Source organism: Trichechus manatus, unplaced genomic scaffold, assembly GCF_000243295.1.
Source record: "Trichechus manatus latirostris isolate Lorelei unplaced genomic scaffold, TriManLat1.0 scaffold00140, whole genome shotgun sequence".
Taxonomy (NCBI): domain Eukaryota; kingdom Metazoa; phylum Chordata; class Mammalia; order Sirenia; family Trichechidae; genus Trichechus; species Trichechus manatus.
The window spans coordinates 4,076,614-4,091,572 of NW_004444076.1; positions in this window are offsets into that span (position 1 = coordinate 4,076,614).

A 14,959-nucleotide genomic window follows, 5' to 3' on the forward strand; every position below is an offset into this window, starting at 1 on the left:
GGGGTTTCTCCAGTCTCCTTTAGGCCAGTAAATCTGGTCTTTTTTTTGTGAGTTAGAATTATGTTCTACATCCTTCTTCAGCTCTGTCCAGAACCTTCTGTTGTGATCCTGGTTAGAGCAGTCAGTGGTGGTAGCCGGGCACCATCTAGCTGTACCGGACTCAGTCCCGTGGAGACCTTGGTAGCTGTGGTCCATTAGTCCTTCAGACTAATCTTTAAAAAGAAAAGAAATTTTGAAACACCAATATACTAGTCCAACTTTCTCATTTTACAGATGGAAGAAGACCTGTGAAAATCAAGTAATTTGTCCATATTTACACCCAACTAAGGCTAGAAACCAGATACTTGTCTCTATACACGACACTGTGATTGGGATAAAACTTAAGTCTCTCAGTAGAGTGTTCTGTTCACGTCCACAGTTCTTAAACTTTATTGTGCATCAGAATCACCTGGAAGGCTTGTTAAAACACAGATTACTGAGCCTATCCCTAGAGTTTCTGCTTCAGTAGGTCTGGAGTGGGGCCCAAGAATTTGCATTCCTAATAAATTCCCATCAGATTATACTGCTGCTGCTGGACTGGGCACATTGTGAGAACCACTGCTCTACAGAATAAGCAACAACTGGAAATTCAACTGAATTGGCCAGCTAATTGTATGCTTCATCCACTTTATTGCATTCTGGGAAAATAATTATGAAGGGCTATTCCTCCTTCAGAATTTATAAACCCGTTGCTTTGACCATGCCACTACACATTCCTCAACACCAGCGTAGATATTCTGTCACATCACAGATCACCCTCATGCTCCTAAACCCTCCATGTAGCAGATGTTGTTGATGTCCCAGCCCATATCCCCTTGGCCAGCCTCTGAGTTCACCTGCAGCTGCAGTGGGCAGTTCACATGCACATCTCAAGGACTGGCATCTATTTGCCTTAACACCCCCACATCCCAGGGCAAATAAGGACAGGAGTCTGTAGATAAATAATCCAGCTTCCTTATCCCTTGTTGGGACTATTGTAAAGCTTGTTCAAATGTCTCTTCAGAGGATCCCTTGTGGGATTGAGCCCCAGTTTGTTTCCCACAGCAGTAACCTACTCATTAATATACCTTTTATTGGCTTTTCTCCCTTTCCTATCCACTTTCCCCACTTCTTCATTTGTGCTTCCTGGGATCACTTTCTAAATAAACTACCTGCATTCCAAGTTCTTATCTCAGGGTCTGCTTTGGGGAAAATGCAAAATAGGACATTCTGTCTTAAAGTTCTTCAGCAAATTCATAGTAGCAGCACCTACTAGCTGACCCTTGTCTGCTCTCATTCGCCTTTCAGCTCTATGCTGTAGGGTTTTATTCAGAGGTCTGTGGGCTGGCTAACCCAAGTTAGGGTGTACTCTATGGGTGTTAATAAATAGGTAAGACAATGGTTGTTGCTACCTTAACAGTAGCAGAAATACAGACTATTGAATCATGATTCATCAATTGTGTACCTAAATTGTCACTCTTCAGAAAGAGGCCCAGGTTCACCAGTATCAGATCTGTGAAGGATGCCAGCTCAAAGATTTGGCATTATGCATATTTTTCAGGACACCACTATAAAAAGCATCTATCAATTCTGAAGCATAGATAAGTTTCCTTTTGTACAGTTAAAGCAAGATTAACCTTCAGCAAATATTTACATTTGAGGAGTGGCATTTCAGCAGTGATGGCAACCACATTTGTCAAACTGCAGAGCAAATTTCAAAGAAAAAAGAAAGAACTATCTGAGAAACAAACTGTCCTCAACTTGAAGCCAAGTAATGGAGACAGATCATTTCGGTAAAAAAAAAAAAAAAAGTAAATAAGTAAAACTTCATCCTAAATAATAGAACTAATCCATTATTCCATTGCATTCATTGTTGGTGGCTTAATTTTTTCTTTTTTAAACAGTTTTATTGAGGTATAATTAACATACAATAAACTGTGTGTACAGTGTACAAATTAATAAGTTTTCATATATGCATGTGAGACCATGAAACCATCATGATTGTTGTTTTTGTTGTTAGGTGCCGTCGAGTCAGTTCTGACTCATAACGGCCCTATTGCAACAGAACAAAACACTGCCCGGTCCTGTGCCATCCTCACAATAGTTGTTATGCTTGAGCTCATTGTTGCAGCCACTGTGTCAATCCATCTTGTGGAGGGTCTTTCTTTTTTTTGCTGACCCTCTACTTTACCAAGCATGATGTCCTTCTCCAGGGACTGATCCCTCCTAATAACATATACAAAGTATATGAGATGTGGTCCTTGCTTCTTAGGAGCATTCTGATTGTACTTTTCCAAGACAGAATTGTTCATTATTTTGGCAGTCCATGGTATATTCAATATTCTTAACCAATGCCACAATTCAAGGTGTCAATTCTTCTTCGGTCTTCCTTATTCATTGTCCAGCTTTTGCATGCATATGAGACAATTCAAAACATCATGGCTTGGGTCAGGTGCACCTTAGTCTTCAAGGTGACCTCTTTGCTTTTCAACACTTCAAGGAGGTCTCTTGCAGTAGATTTGCCCCGTGCAATGCGTCTTTTGATTTCTTGACTGCTGCTTCCGTGGGTGTTGATTGTGGACCCAAGTAAAATGAAATCCTTGACAACTTCAATCTTTTTTCCATTTATTATGAAGTTGTTTATTGGTCCAGTTGTGAGGATTTTTGTTTTCTTTATGTTGAGGTGTAATCCATACTGAAGGCTGTGGTCTTTGATCTTCATCAGTAAGTGCTTGAAGTCCTCTTCACTTTCAGGAAGCAAGGTTATGCCATCTACACATTGCATGTTGTTAATAAGTCTTCTTCTAATCCTGATGCCACCTTTTTCTTCATATAGTCCACCTTCTCAGATTATTTGTTCAGCATACAGATTGAATAAGTATGGTGAAATGATACAACCCTGACGCACATCTTTCCTGACTTTAAACCACGCAGTATCCGCTTGTTCTGTTTGAACAACTGCCTCTTGATCTGTGTACAGGTTCCTCATGAGCACAATCAAGTGTTCTGGAATTCCCCTTCTTTGCAATATTATCCATAATTTGTTATGGATATTATTTTAAAAATTATTAAAGATAATTTTACCTAGTTATAGGTCCATATCATTTTTTAAATGCCAATTTCTGTAATAATCCATTAATGATCATATTTATGCAGTGATTCATCATGAACTAAAAGCTCTTTACATTACATCCTATTTGAAATGGCTATATGAGCATACACAAAGTGAATATGTGCAAAATAACTGATCGGCACAATTCCCCAGAGCTTACAAGGCTTATCTGTTGAATAATAATAAAAAGCTGCTGCTATTGAGCATCTATCGTTGCCAAACTCCATTATATAGTTCTTTAGATATATCATTTGTAACTCTCAAAACTAGCCTTGTTGTTGTTGTTAGTTGCTGTTGAGTTGATTCCAATTTATGCGACCTTTTGGAAGCAGATTGCAGGCCTGTCTTCTGAGGTGCCTCTGTCCTCTGGGTTCGAACTGCCAAACTTTCGGCTAGCAGTCAAGCACTTAACTGTTTGTACCACCCAGGGACTCCACAACAAGCCTACGAAGTAAGTGTTATTAATTCTGTTTTGCAAATGAACAAACTGAAACTTAGAGGCATTAAATGATTTGCTCAGGTTCACATAAGCTAGATATGACAGAGCTGGGAACTAGATTTCTTCCACTTTGGTAGTATTTACCAAAATGTTAATTAATTTATTTAAAAAATAGGACAGGCCCCAGACTAAATGTTGGAGATATATCAGTGAAGGTGATGGTTCCTATCATCATAAAGCTTACAGCCAGTGATGAAGAAAGTCATCGAAATATAATCACCCAAATAATTGTTGTGAGTACTATGAGAAGTACAAGGTGCTATAAAAGCATGGATTGGAGACTGACTAGTTTTGGGGCAGGCAGTTAGAGGAGACATTCATGAAAAAGTAATTTTTAAGCTGAGACCTGATAAATGGGTAAGTATGAAACCCTGGTGGCGTAGTGGTTAAGAGCTTCGGCTGCTAACCAAAAGGTCAGTAGTTTGAATCCACCAGGCGCTCCTTGGAAACCCTATGGGGCAGTTCTACTCTGTCCTATAGGGTCGTTATGAGTTGGAATCGACTCGACCGCAATGGGTTTGCTTTCTGGTTTATATAGGTTTTTAAATAAGGGAAGTGTCATGATCAGATTTGCAAGACTAATAATGGGAAAGGTGGGGGTCAGTGAAGAGGGAAAAAAGTCTTCGCTGAGATTTGCTAATTACAAGCTCAGTCCTTAGGCAGGTTTGGAATCAGAATCCACATGACTGTGTACAAAAGAAAACCACATATCTAAATATTGTTCAAAGCGGTCTGCGTTGGTAATGATCTCAGGCACTTAGTTATCAAAAGCAAACTTCCAGGAGAACAACCTTTAAACGCAAGTTTCAAAAACTTTTCACATGTAAGGTCTCAATGAACATGAACTCTTGATCTAAACACCAGGAAACGAGCTACCATGAGCAAGGGTTAGCAGAAACAATAAAATATAGAATGAAAACCACAAAAACTGAAGATATTGGGATTATCAGATTCAGAATATAAAATAAGTTTGTTTGATATGTTTAAAGAAAGAAGAATATCAGAAGTATGAATGTTGTTGTTGTTGTGTGCCATCGAGTCGATTTCGACTTACAGCAATCCTATGTGACAGAGTAGAACTGCCCCACAGGGTTTCCTAGGCTGTATTCTTTACAGGAGCAGAGTGCCAGGTCTTCGATTATGTATGATTAGGGAGCAAAAAAATTTTTTAAATTTTACTTTAGATGAAGGTTTACAAAACAAACTAGCTTCCCATTAAACAATTAGTACACATATTGTTTTATGACATTGGTTAACAATGCCACAACATGTCAACACTCTCTCTTCTGACCTTGGGTTCCCTATTACCAGCTTTCCTGCCCCCTCCTGCCTTCTAGTCTTTGCCCCTGGACTGGTGTGCCCCTTTATTCTTGTTTTGTTTTATGGGCCTGTCTAATCTTTGCATGAAGGGTGAACCTCAGGAGTGACTTCATTACTGAGCTAAAAGGGTGTCCGGCGGCTATACTCTCAGGGTTTCTCCAGTCTCTGGCAGGCCAGTAAGTCTGGTCTTTTTTTTATGAGTTAGAATTTTGTTCTACATTTTTCTCCAGCTCTGTCTGGGACCCTCTGTTGTGATCCTTGTCAGAGCAGTCAGTGGTGGTAGCCGGGTACCATCTAGTTGTGGGAACAAAATATTTTAAAATTTATCAGATATATTTGAAAAAGAGCCACATAGAATTACTAGAAATTATATATGTAGATAGACAGATAGACAGACATATAGAAAGTATTAATCCTTTATCTCTGAAATATAAATATTTTCTTCCCAATCTATTATTTCTATTTAACTTAATTATGGGGATTCTTGTACTCCTAATTTTTTTTTCTTGTTTGAGGTCAAATCTTCTCATCTTTTTTCTTTATGGTTCTTGTAGTTAGTGTCTTGCTTAGTAAGTTTTTTCCATCCCAAGGTAATAAAAAACCCTCATTTTTAAATGTTTATCACTTTCACTAATTTTAATCTGGATTTTATATTAAGATAGAAGTCTAATTTGATTTGATTTTTTAACATGTTGGATTTTGAAATTCTATCATTGTTTATTAAATTTAGTCATTTTTTTCCTCACTAATTTGAAATGTCACTTTTAACATAAACTAATTTGATTTCTTGTTATGGTAATGAGAATTTAGTTCTACAATTCCTGAACTCACCTACTCCCTTCTTCACTTGCCCAGTGTAGTTATATCTCACAATTTTTTGTTAAATGGATAGTCACTGTTTATATAATTAAAAGTCATGTAAATTTTGGAAATAAATAACAGTGATAGTTGTATAGTATTGTTGATGTAATTAATGCCACTGAATTGTATACTTAAAAATGTTAAAATGGCAAACTTTATGTTACATATATTTTACAACAATAAAACAGTGAAAAAAAGCATACAACTATTGTGTATTGTTTAGTCAAGAAGTGTACGATTTTTTTTTCTTGAACAACTTGTACTTTCCCAAGAGTTAATAACTGCCTTATTATTTTCAGTTATACAGTTTCCTATGAATGTGAACGCGTCCAATCGCTGGACCTGTCAAGCACCTATTATTTTCCAAACACTCAAATATATCAAATTATCATTCTGTTCCATTTTCTTCCTGATAACCTCCCTCTCAGAACCTTCTAGTCCTCTAGCTATAGTCTAGACTGATTACTTTCTAGGCTTACTGCATAGCTGTCATACTGGAATATCCTTCACGGCTTTCTTGTGCTGAATGCTTCAAATGTCAGTGTGTGGAGGTAGTTTCTCTTTAGAGAAGGAGCCTCCAATCTCTTGCCTGGGAGGGGACGGGACCTACTTGATGGATAGCTTTCTGGGAGTAGGGCTAAGAAAGAAAGCTAGAGATCCTACTTTTAGTACTTGAACTTTCCCATAATCAATGTGTTTCAGCTTCCTGCCATAAACCCAGCCCCACCTTGTCCCTCTATGTCTGGTGTTCTTGAATCTGTCTGGAGTCTCTCTGGTTCATTATCTCCAGAGAACATACCTCCTGTCACTCTTTTCTGCCATTTCTCTTGCAATCCCTAGGTGCCTTCTTAGAAATAGGCCTCTGATGTCCCAGAGTTCTCAAGCTGGATATGCAATTTAGGTCTTCATCATGGCCCTATAATATAAGGAAGAGATGAGTTGTATGAGAGGTAAGAACTGTGAAGGGTTGGCTGAGGTAGTTGCCTGGCATCAAGGGACGGGGATGAAGACCTTTGACTCTAACAGCTCCATAGAGATTTCAACCAGTCCCTGCACCTCCCCTGTCTTCCATGGCACTTCAAGTTTTGCATCCTTTGTGGGCTCTCATACCGTAGCCTTCTCTGCTCTACTTAAGTCACTTTTCCTCCTCCACTTACTTTCCACTTTCCATGAAAATGTTTCCAAAATTTTCATTTACTTTATAATTTTCATTGTACAAGTCTTTCACCTCCCTGGTTAAATTTGTACCTAGGTATTTTATTCTCTTAGATACTATTACAAATGGAATTATTTCCTTTTCATATTGCTCATTGCTAATGTATAAAAACCCAGTTGATTTTTGTACATTGACCTTATATCCTGCCACTTTGCTGAATTCATTTGTTAGCTCTAATAGCTTTCTTGTAGGTTCTTTGGTGTCTTCTACATACAGGATCATGGCATCTACAAAAAGGGATAGTTTTACTTCTTTGTTTCTGATGTGGATACCTTTTATTTCTTTTTATTGCCTAATTGCTCTGGCTAGAACTTTTCCATCAACAGATGAATGAATAAACAAAATACAGTACGAACATACAATGGAATATTACTCAGTCATGAAGAGAAATGAAGTTCTGATACACGCTGCAATGCAGATGAAACTTGAAAACATGATGCTGCGTGAAGTAAGTCAGTCACAAAAGGATAAATATTGTATGATTCCACTATATGAAATATCTGGAATATGCAAGTGTATACAAACCTAAGTTTACTAGTGGTTACCAGGGGCAGGCAGGAAGGTGGGTATAAAAGGACTCATTGCTTAGCAGACACTGATCTTCTGCTAAGGATGATGGAAAAACTCAGAAATGATAATGATGATGGTTGTACAACATGATGAACACAATTGTCACTGAGTTGTACATGTGAAGAATGTTGAAATGGCAAAAATTTTATTACATATGTTGTCATGGATTAAATTGTGTCCCAAAAAAATATGTGTATGAATTTGGCTATGCTATGATTCCCAGTGTTTTGTGATTGTCCACCATTTTGTCATCTGATGTGATTTTCCTATGTGTTGTAAATCCTATTACTATGATGTTAATGAGATGGATTAGCAGCTGTTATGTTGACGAGATCTACAAGATTAGATTGTGTCTTAAGCCAATCTCTTTTGAGATATAAAAGAGAGAAGTGAGCAGACAGAAGAAAGCATACCACCAAGAAAGCAGCACTGGGAGAAGAGTCTGTCCTTTGGACCCAGAGTTCCTGCACTTGAGAAGCTCCTTGTGTAGGGGAGGATTGATGAGAAGGCCCTTCCTCCAGAACTGACAGTTCCTCCAGAACTGACCTTCTGCTGGAGGTAGAGCCCTGAATTTGGACTTCTAGCCTACTAGACTGTGAGAGAATAAATTTCGCTTTGATAAAGCCATCCATTTGTGGTACTTCTGTTATAGCAGCACTAGATAACTAAGACCTATGTATTTACAATAATTAAAAAAAACAAAGATTGACTTGAACAACCTAAAAGTTTTTTCTCATTTGCTAGTATCTCCTTTCCAATTCTCTTTGTCTTTGTGGACTTGTGCTCTTCCCCACCCCCTAATTAGTGAAGTTTGGTAGAGGGAGGAGATAAACTCATGTAGTTAATTGACCATGTTTAACTAGGAGTATCTCAACCTCATATTGCCATATATATGTATATATAGCATTGTGAGATTTATATCATCATATAATAGGAATGATGGTAATCAATCCTAAATGTCCTCTTTTACCATTTCTTCTGGGATCCCTAGGGACCCTCTTACAAACAGGCCTTTAGCATACCAGAGTTCTCAAGCTGGATTTGCAGTTTAGATTTTCATCATAGCCCTTGTAGCATATAATATAAGGAAGAAATGAGTTGTAAAGGAGGTAAAAAATAATTACTTTAGTAATTCAAATAAAAGAATTATTTCTAGCTAATAAATATGATATATTATATATTTAAATGATAATTTTATTACAAGCCTAGTTATGCATAGTGTATATTATGCCTCCAAACTGATAAAGTGACTTTAGATTTCTTTGGACATATGTATGTGTGTGTGTGTATATATATATAAATACATATTCCTCCTCTCCATTTTTTTAACCTTTAAAATGACTTCTTCTCCACCCCACTCCACGGCTTCACTGTTACAAAAATTATTTACATGTCTTTGGTTTCTATCCCTTGCTCCTTTCTATAGTGGCTAAAACCCGCTGCTGCTGAGTTGATTCTGACCCATAGTGACCCTAGAGGACACAGTAGAACTGCTCCATAGAGTTTTCAAAGAGGATCTGGTGGATTCGAACTGCTGACCTTTTTTGGTTAGCAGCTGAGCTCTTAACCACTGCTCCACCAAGGCTCCATAATGACTAGAAGATAAAATTCCAAATTTCTCCTCAAGTGATCAATACGTACCCTTTTTCCAACTTTCCATTTAGAAAATCAGGTTCCGAATTCAGGCATCATTATATCCCATATTTATTTGCAGTGCTTCCCCCATTTTTCTCAATACCTTCTTTTTAAGTCAAACTGGTGAAGTGGAGAAACCATATTATGATCATTGCTGACAATAAAATTAAACCCTGGTAACCCCAGAACCAAGGTCTCTGGCTGCTGCTATAGCTCCAAACCGAATTTCTACCCTGCAGGAGTACACATTAGAATGACCTATCTCATTTTTGACTGGAGCCTCTGAGATTTATAAGAGCAAATGAGGAATGGGTGAATTATAATGGAGTGCTTTTTTCTTTACTTTCTACTAACCCATAACAATATTCACCCTTCTGTAACAGACCTTTCTAAGCTAGGGTTTCTCAGCCTTGGCACTAGTGACATTTTAGACCAGTAGTTGTTGGGGATGGGGAGAGCTGTCCTGTGCTTTGTGGGATGGTTAGTAGCACCCTTGGCCTTACCCACTAAATACCAGTATCACCACTCCCCAACTCATTGCCAAATGTCCTCTTGGGGGGCAAAATCACCCAGGCTGGGAACACTGCTTTAAGCCTTTAGAGGTTCTGGGCTATAGTTACTGAAACCTGGCCACCTCTGGCAACCCCCTGAGGCAAAAACACATGATGAGGAAAAATAATATTGTATTTCCTCTTCAAATATAGGCATTGGGACAGGAGTCTGTGAAGAGAAGGAAATTTCATAACACCAGGAAGAAAGACAGAAATAGACAAAGATGGATGAGAAAATAAGGAGAGCTTTGGGGAGTGATATTCTTATGTTTCCATTTTTGTTTTGCACAAAGCTATTTTCTCTAGATGGAGATATATATGATAAGTTTTGACATATGTATACACCCATGAAACCAACACCACAATCAAGACAGTGAACATATCGCCTCCAAAAGTTTCCTCATGACCCTATGTAATCCCAGCCTCCTACCCCTATGCCCCTTTAACAACCACCAACCTGCTTTCTGTCACTATGAAATAGTTTACATTTTCTAGAGTTTTATATAAATGGAATCATACAGTATATATCCCTTTTTGTCTTCATTCACCTTTGGATATATTTTAACTTTATTCTTCAATTTTAAAAAATCAACTTTATTGAGGTGTAATTTACATGCAATAAAATTCATCTGTCTTAAGTGTAGAATTTGTTGAGTTTTGACACATGAATACTGTCATGTAATCACCACTGCAATCAAGATATAGAACATTTAAAAGGGAATTTTTTAAATGTAAACAAAGTTTAAAGGGCAGCACAAAGTTTATTAGTTTCAGAGAAAGCCATATGACATTCATATAGGATATTCATATGTTGTCCCATGAACACACAAAACTAAATGCCACTTTGCTCTTTTTTAAGTTTGAACAGCTTTGGGAACTTGCATTGTTAATTATTTACAGCGGAACCTTTATGATTGCTTATTACTTTTCTTACAAACACCCCTTCAGTGCTTTAGAAAATAACTTCAAAGATAAAGTAACAGGAAAGGGTTTTGAGGGAGTGGGAGTTAGATAAAAATCTAACTCCCTCAAACTTGCTCCCTGTTTATGCTTTGATTCATTCACCGCAGTGATTCCACTGTCCCCCAACTAGTCTAGTGACCGGCCCACTACTGAAAGTTTCACAGGGCCTGAAATTTTCTGTCAACTGCTTTGTCTTAGGTCTCTTCCCGCCCGTCTTGTCTCTGTCACAGCCTCTGCTTTCTCTCCATTCCATTCCTGCCTGCATATCACTACCATTTGATTAATCTTTCTGAAATCTTGCTTTTTGCATGCTCAGAAACCTTCCATGACCTCTCCAGTGCTCATAGGATAAAATCCAAGCTCCATAACACCACCCTTATGTGCTCCATCTGTTTGTGTTCACATGGATGGGCAGCTGGGAGCCATCACTAGAAAGTCATAGGGCTGAGCCTGTTTGTTCTTAGGCAGCATGGGCTCTGTGTGTTACAGCTTACCCGATCCAAGCACAGTGGCCTGGGCCTAGGAAAAAAGGCATTAAGACTGTATTGTTGCAAAGGGATAAAAATTTAAATCCTAAACTTTAGGAGTGCCTGAGTGGTGCGAACAGTGGAGTGCTCAACTACTAGCTGAAAGATTGGCAGTTCGAACCCACCCAGAGGCACCCTACAAGACAGGCCTGGTGATCTGCTTCCAAAAGGTTACAACCTTGGAAACCCTACGGAGCAGTTCTATTCTGTACATACGGAGTTGCCATATGAGAGTCAATTCCGACTCAACGTCAACTAACTTCAGCAACAACAACTGTATTTAGAAAGCCTAGGTAGGCCGTTGGGGCCCTGGTGATGCAGTGGTTAAGAGCTCAGCTAGTAACCAAAAGGTCAGCAGTTCAAATCCACAAGCCACTCCTTGGAAACCCTATGGGGCAGCTCTACTCTGTCTTATACAATCCGATCCATAAGAGTCACAATCAACTCAACAGTAATGGGTAGCTAGGCCCTTAATTTGCTATTGTTAAGAGAGAACAAAGCACATTCCAGAGCAGAAAAAACTACAACAGGAGGCTCATGACTAAAGGGTGAAATGGCATGAGAGAAGTCAGCGGACATCAGATCTTGGAAGGCCTTGCCACTCATGTTAGGAAAGCCATTTAAGGTGTAAAGGGAATGACTCTCTGGCAGAAGTGTGGAGACTGGATTAGGGGAGGTAAAAGTAGGTTCAGGGCAACTAGGTGGAAAGGTATTGCTTCAATTAAGTCAGGGGAAAATTGTGACCTGTGCTAGGGAGGCAGCAGTGAAGATGCAGCCTGACTTGGTGCCTAGCTCAGGTAGCTACTCAACAAATATTTTTGGATGAAAATTAATGAATGGGTTTAATCTACCCAATCTCTGGAGAGCTTAACAAAACTGGAAGATTAATTAGATCTGGAAGGTTAGGGAAAGGAAGGAGTCTAAAAGGACTCCCAGCCTTCAGGCTTGAATAGCTAAGCGGATGTAGGTGCCATTTACTAAATGTAGAACACAGGAAGAGGAGGGGCAAGTTGAAGGGGTTAGGGGTCAATGAGTTTGGAGCATGACATACCTGTGAGCCATCTAATCGTTGTTGAGTAGACAGCTGAATGTGCAGGTTTGGAGTTGGGTCTGGGATTAAGATTTGGGTCCCCTCAAACATAGATGTTAAGTGGAGCAAACCTCCTCCATCCACATGGGAAATGTGCCCCAGAAGAACTCCACTTTCTTTCCACTTTCTGGCATTTCACATAATATTTTAGAAGGGCTACAAGAGAGAACAAACATTTGTTGAGAACCTACTGTGTGCCAGGAACTGTACCAGGTGTGTATTTAATCTTTAAAACAGCCCTGAGAGGTATGCAATATTATCTCCATTTTACAGATGAGGAAATTGAGGTACAGAGAGGCAAAGTAACTTGTGCAAATTCACACAGCTAGTAAGCAACTTAAGAACTTTGGACTATCTGACTCAAAATTTTCAATTCTTAATATGCATCAACTAAGTGTGGCTCTATACTGTATGTTTCTTAGTCTCACCAGATTCCATACTGGGAAGTTCCCAAAGTCAGGTGTAGTCACTAGAAGAAGGATCTTCAGTTTCAGGATCCCGAGACTATTCTCTCTGCAGTGCCATGTTCAGCTACTCATTGCTTCACTTAGTCAGCTCTCCCTCCAAGTGGTCCCTCTGCTGGTGACACTATTGTGTATAATTCTAGCTGAAGTCTCCTTTCAATTTATGACTCTGTAGAATAGCCTTTTCTGGCTATCTCATATAAGTGGAATCATATAATGTAGTGTTTTGGCAATGGTTTTTATAGCTAATGTGCTATAAGAAAGTAAAATATTAAGTATTTCTTAAAAACCATATGATGAGTAGGTAGTAATCCAAAATCTCATTATTTCCTTTTATTTAAAAATACAGTGCACTACCTCAAACTTGCTAAGACTGGTTTATATTCCTGAAAATATTTCTTTTCTCTTCTGCAAAAAATGGAAGGTGGAATTTATATTGCCTCAATCTCCAGATGTGAGTTAGTGTTACTACATATGTTCTTTGTTTTGGAGTTGTGGTGACAGTAGAGTTTTATAGACTACTTCCAGGTGTGGGAGTGGGCAGCTCACCTGAGTCATAGAAAGCTCTAGAGATTGGGCAAGCTAATAACTTGAGCCACAGAGATAAGACCATTCTTTTTGCTAGTCACTGTGGTCTTGCAAAGAGCAAAGCCTGAGAAATGTTCCTTGAACCAGAAAATGGACCTGAGTGGGAGGCCCTTAGGCAGATGAAAGATTAGAACTGTGGTCAGTGGAGTTCATCCTGGGACTTGTCCCTGTCTTGACCTCTCCCACCCACACTCCACATTGTAACCAGATTGAACTCCCTTTTGCCATTATAATAGCTCATAATCCCTGGCATGGTTTAGAGGACGCATTGTGATCTCTCCTTCCTTCTCCAACCTTCTGTCTTGCTTCTCTCCTCTCTCTGGAACCCTATTATCTAACTATAATAAACTTCTCTCAGCTCCATTAGAAACTCTTCATTATTGTTCTTACCTCTAGGCCCTTGTACATGCTACTCCCTCTGTCCCAGCCTCTCCCACTCAAACCTTTTAAATGGCTAATTCCTGCTCATTACCAATTCTCAATCTAGACTTCACTTCCTCTAGGAATTACTACCTGACCCTCAAGACTGGGTTAGGTTTTCCCATAGGACTCTGCTTTTAACCCTATTCTTGGGGTTATCCAACTGTGTTGTAATTGCCTATTAATGTGTCTGTCCTCTCTCCCCCTATATTGAAAACTTCTCCAGGTAGGGACAGAATCTGTCCAACATCTGACTGCAACCTAATGAGATACCCCAAGCTAAAACTGCCAAACCAAGTTGCTCCCAAACTCCTGATCCATAGAAACTGTGAGACATTAAATGATTATTGTTGTCTTAAATCACTAAATTTTGGGGTAATTTTTTATGTAGTAAGAGATAACGAATACACTACCTCAAAACTTAGTGACTTGATAACCTAGATGAAATGGATAAATTCTTTGAAACATACAAACTACCTAAACTGACCCAAGAAGAAATAGAAAACTTCAACAGACCTATAACAAGGAAAGAGATTGAAACAGTAATCAAAAACCTCCCGATAAATAAAAGCTCAGGACCAGATGGTTTCATTAGTGAATTCTACCAAACATTTAAAGAAGGATTATCACTAATTCTTCTCAAACTCTTCCAAAAAATAGAGGAGGAGAGAACTCATTCTAGGAGGCCAGTGTTAACCTGATATTTAAGCCAGATAAAGATACTACAAGAAAAGAAAACTACAGACCAATATCTCTTATGAATGTAGATGCAAAAATCCTCAACAAAATACTAGCAAACTGAATCCAACAGCATATTAAAATGATTATACCCCATGACCAAGTGAGATTTATCCCAGGAATGCAAGGATGGTCCAACATCAATCAATGTAATACACCACATTTATAGAATGAAGGGAAAAAAATGACATGATCATCTCAATTGATGCAGAAAGGCATTTTACTTAATCCAATACCCCTTCATAATAAAAAATACTTAGCAAACTAGGAATAGAAGGGAAATTCCTCAACATGATAAAGGGAATTTATGAAAAATCCACAGCAAACATCATACTAAATGGTAAAAGCTTTCCCTCTAAAATCAGGAACAAGATAAAGATGCTCACT